Genomic DNA, 5,948 nt, shown 5'->3' on the forward strand with positions numbered 1-5,948 from the left:
TCCACAATTGCTTTCTTTAGAGATAAAGCACTAGTATCTTTAACATGAACAAGTCCAATAAATGCATCCATCACAAATTCCCTTTTATCAACATATCGTAAACAAATAGCCATTTTCTCTTTGCGTGATACGTCTCTTGATTCATCAACCAACAAAGCAAAGTCGTCACCATCTAAATCCTTTATTATAGCTTTGATTGTTTCAATCTTACACGCGGTCACAATATCTTTTTGAATATCATGAGAAATCATTTTATTATTTTTTGGAGTTTTTTCTAACACATAAGGTTTAATGTCATCACATCTATCCGTAAACCAAGAAAACGCTTCAAGAAAATTACCTTTATTCAAGGATGATTCACTTTCATCATGACGCGGAGTGCTAAATCTTGATTTAGAAGAAATCGGACCACATCGATTGAAGCATTTAACCGAATTCGATATTCATTCTTACTTTTCTCGTCCAACTTGTAAAATGCAGCCTCAATAGATTGTTCTTCCCTCATAAGATCTTCACACTTCCTTTTTGATTGATTATGAATGCTATTCGGAGGATCAATTTGTGTTGCAAAGCTATCTTTTCTGTGCCAATTTCTAAATCCCTTCGTTGAAAATGTATTACCACCACCTTGATGAATGCTTTCGCCTTGAAATAAATAACAAGGCAAACAATAAGCTGCATCTGCACTTACACTATATTCCAACCAATCAAAATATGCATCAAACCATTTAGAAACAAAATGACGTGGAGTTTCAGAAAAGTCTGTTTGAGGAAACTCATGATCTCGAGGTTGGCAAGGACGTTTTAGAATGTATGCCCTTCTTATCTCATCACGAATATTCGGAGGATAACTCAAAATCGGAGGTCTTTCAGCGGGGTCAGCCTTTAAATCATTTACATTAAATTTTTGTCTCTGAGAAGACTGAGATGATATTATTATTTGATCAACATCTTCATCTTATCAGGATTGATTTTGAGACATTGAACTTATTTTTGAAACTTTACGAAAATACTTCTCCAAACTCATTGAAACCTCAAACTAAAATAAAAATCAAGCGCATCACACTTATTATTCAATTTCAACAAATAAAAAAAATTATGAATACTTGAAACATTGTCCCATCCTCCCAAATAATATTAACTAGCAAGTTATCTACTAGATAAAACTAAAATATTAAATTACTTAGTTCAAAATAAAAAAAAATATACAAAAGCAGGTTTAAGGAAAACAAAATTAAACTAAAAGATAAGAAAAATTGAAGAATACCTTTTTACAATTCACACTCTAATAGTTGATGAAGAAAAATTATAATGATAGCCCGTTGAAGCTTGAAGACTTTAACATTAATTTTTTTTTTAAAAAATTAACAATAAGGCGGAGAAGATTGTGGATTTGTGGTGGACAGTGGACAGGGGAACGAATGGAAAAGTGTTTAGTGAACTGAAGGGAAATTGGGAAAGGGATAGTTTAATTTAACTTTAGAATTTAATTGAGATTGACCTATTTTTTTTTAAATTAAAAAAAATGTTTGCTTTAATTTGTTTTTAAGAAAAGTCAGCCTTGGCCCTTGGCTGCAGTTAGCCAATAGCCAATGCCAAACGGGCTTTCACATTATTGGGCAATTGGGCTTTTTAAAAAGGAGAAAAAAGCAACTGTAACTACGGGATCGAATTTGCATCCCCAACATGAATTGGCACACCCTTGACTACTAGGCTATGCATCTCTAGCTTATCAAAGATGTTCAACAATATGTAATAACCATATATGTGATATATTTAACTTATATACCCAAAAATGTTTTCCGACGAAGGGTGTTCTTCTGACCATCCTTCGCAAGCCGTAGCTCCGCCCCTGGCCCCACAATGGGTAAGTTTTTATGACAAGTTTGAAATTTCTAGCTAGATTGTGCAAAACAAAGGGTAAACTACTAACTAGTTCACATGATCTCATTCACAGTAGTTGTATTCATATTATTAATTTTCTCTTCTTCCACCACAACATTGACGTCTAACATTGATGAAGATTCAAAACAGGTCAACAATGATAGCAGTAGTATCCCAATCCCAACAGGAGGCCAGGGACGTTGGTTTACAACATTAGTTGTGATGAAAATGGGTGTCCACCCCCAACACCACCCTCCCAACTCCAAACACAAAACTTCAAAGTTATCTAAATCAACCAGTTTTATTTTAGGTTTTGTTATTGTGGTAGTGGTTATTTGGTTTTGGCGTAATCCGCCTCAGCATTCCACTAATAGTTAGTTAGATTAAGTATTATGAAAATACAATTCATGCGGAAATTTTGTCAAGCACATTGCTTAAGTTAGCAATATATGGTACTAGTATTTTTATTCTGTTTATTTACTACTTATGTGTATTATATATAATTTAGTTTATTGATTTTGTGATCGTGAATCTTGTAGTTTGGAATATTTGGAGTACACTTGATTTTCTCCACGCATTTTGATTTTATTTAAGTATTGTCCATTAACTTTAGGAGGAAAGACTATCGATGCTTTTTTTTTAATTTTTGATATTCGTACTTTCTTTTTTGGTTAAGTTGATTAACACATGCATTCTTCTTTTTGTTATGCAAAATCATTAAATTAGTGTTGTGCATACTTTTGTTTATAGCATGTAAATGAAATTTAAACGTGATACTATACATATATGACAACACCTTTCTTTGGCAGACAAACATTGTCACTGTAGAGAGGTTTGACTATAGCTTCTCGACCTGAGTAATTTTACCACTAGTCACTCAATTACATCATCACTGAGGTTTGATTATAGCTTCCTGAACCGAGTAATTTTACCACTAGTCACTCAATTTTATATTTATCGCACAAAAGTTATTTTTCGATTTTACTACTATATATAAGGAAGGATAGCCCTTTTTGGTAATCCTCACAAATTTTTTAATGCAATTAAATAGCTACACATGTTTACTTATTTTCCATACATATTCTTACATCTGTCCTCATTTATTATTTTATGATATTCTTATTTGAAACTTTGTAATTGATTTAAATATCTCTTCTTATTCCTTATTAGATTACTTATTCTTTTATACTTGTTTCTTATATTAAAAATTAATTATTTTTCTTTCTTATTTACTTTAGTAAATCACGAAAGATTTATAACTTTTTTCACATTATTATTATTACTAGTTTAGATGTACGCGCCCCGCACGTGTACTTCACTTTATTGAGTTCAAACGTTAGACTAAATAGGATGTTTGTTTAAATAATAAAGATGAATACTATAATTAAATTCAACATCTTTTGGAGAATTTATTTAATTAAACCTAACCTTTACCAAAAAAAATTTCAAAGTCGATTGACATTCATCTATCATCTGTAAACTACAACAAAATAATACGATGACAGAGACATCAAAACAATATAATTACATCTAACCTTTACACAAAAATTTTTCAAACCCGTTCGACACCCATCTAAAACCTGTAAACTATAACAAAATAATAAGACAATAGAGATATCAAAATAATACAACAAAATTTTAGCTTTATACAAAAAAAAATGCTCAAAAATAGAGATATAAAAACAATACAATTAAACCTAAATTTTACCTAAAAAAATTTCTCAAAGTCGACTGACATTCATCTACCACCTTAAATTCATCTACGGCCTGTAAACTACAATACAATAGTGATTACAAAGCTTCAGTTTTGATGAAAATAATTCTTCTCTGAGCGAAAATTTTGATACTAAAGAAAGACTTGAATGAAAAAAATAAAGCCTTTAGAAAAGTGAATTGAACTTTTTGCCCTTCATTAAAAGAGTCTGCTTTAGACAAAACCGTCTTTGCCCTTTTCCCTACAATTAAATTCTTCAAAATAAATATACTAAATTTTTCCTACAATTAAATTCTTCCCAAATTTAATTTGGTTTGTACCTGGTTTCTTTCACCCAAAAAACACCCTAAATTTTCCTATAATTAAATTTTTCCAAATTTAGCTTTTCCCCCATTTTTTATACGGTTTTTTCCCTAACTAATTGTAAAACATACGGGTTTTTTCCTGCACCCTATATTTTCCTATAATTAGCTTTTTCCAAATTTAGCTTTTCCCCCATTTTTTATACTTTTTTCCGCTAAATAATTGTTAAACATAACAGTTTTTTTCATACTATACTTGGTTAAAACATCCTTTTTTTTTAGTTAATCCTATTTGGTTTCTTTCAACCCACAAACACCCTATATTTTCCTACAATTAAATTCTTTTCAAATTTAACTTTTTTCTACCGTTTTTTTTCTATTTTTATTTATTATTTTATTATATTTATTATATTAACTAGACTTACTAAAATGTATGGATTCCTAAAATATATGGTAGGGGAATTAATTAATATTTTTCTTTCTACTAAACTTTCTAAAATATATGATAGAAGAATTAATTAATATTTTTCTTTCTACTGTTTAATTGGAAAAATACTTCTAAAATAGGACTCTATTAAGGAAATGTTTTTATAAATATTGAGATGTACATTAAACTAGAGAACAAGTCGGTTTGCCTATTGGGAGAATATCATTGATGCTCATCTAACTTGATTCAATTGCATGACTAGATTGATGGATGTTTGATTAAAAAATCTATAGGCCGTACTATTTGAAGCATAACCAAGAAAAACACAAGTAGTAACTTTTTCCAACTTAGAGATTTTAGGATCCATTAACCTTACATATAAGCTAAGCAACCCCAAAACCTTATATATCCAAAATTTGGCTTATGACCTTTCCACAATTCAAAAGGCGTTAATTTCTTCTTTTTATGAGGTACACAATTCATCACATAACAAGCAGTCAAAAGAGCTTCAACCAAAAAACTTAAAGGTTCACAAGACTCAATTAACATGGTATTAGTTAACTCAACCAAAGTTTTATTCTTCCTTTTCGTTACATCGTTAGATGCAGGAGAATAAGGAGGAGTAGTTTCATGAATTATACCCAATGATCTTAAAAAAGAATTGAACTTAAGTGACTCATATTCACGGCCTCGGTCGCTTCTTATTCTTTTTATTTTTCTATTAAATTGATTTTCAACTTCATGGAGAAAAAATTTAAAATTCTCAAATACATTACTTTTATTTTTTATTAAGTAGACATATGTAAACTTAGAAAAATCATAATGAAAGTGATAAAATATCTATTTTCTCCACGAGTTAAAATTTCACCAAGTTCACAAATATCACTATGAACTAATTCTAATAATTCAGTTTTTCTTTCAACTTGGAAGTGAGGCCTTTTGTGATTTTAGTTTTACTACAAGGTTCACATTTTTCAAAATTCTTTTTGTTCATTGGAATTAATCCTAAACTACCCGTGATTCCCACATAACGATCATTTATATGACACAAATAAGCATACCAAAAATTAGTAGAAGAAAGCATATAAACAGAAGTAGATGTTTTACTTATTTCAACATTCAACTTGAACATACCATCACATGCATAACCTTTTCCCACAAAAACATTATTTTTCACAATTACATATTGGTCAGATTCAATAATCTGTTTGAAGCCTGCCTTATTAAGAAGAAAACTTGACATCAAATTTTTTCTTATGGAAGGAGTATAGAGTACATCTTTTAAGATTAATACCCTTCCAGAAATAAATGTCAACTCGACATCCCCCATTCCAAATACTTGACTTGTATGTGAATCTCCAAGCATGATGGTTTTGGGCTCTTCAAATTTTTTATAATTTTTAAACCACTCTTTGTCATAACAGACATGACGGTTTGCACCAGAGTCATCCCACCATCCATCAACATTCACCACCATGTTTATATCTGTTATCACTGCCACAAAAGGTTCTTCGGTAACGTTTGCCCGAGGTGTAGGCCCACGTTTCTGATACCTGCAAAATCGAGCAATATGCCCACTCTTACCAGAGACAAAGCACGGTCCTTTTTTTTTGAACATATT

Source organism: Capsicum annuum, chromosome 8 (genome assembly GCF_002878395.1).
Source record: "Capsicum annuum cultivar UCD-10X-F1 chromosome 8, UCD10Xv1.1, whole genome shotgun sequence".
NCBI classification, from domain to species: Eukaryota; Viridiplantae; Streptophyta; class Magnoliopsida; order Solanales; family Solanaceae; genus Capsicum; species Capsicum annuum.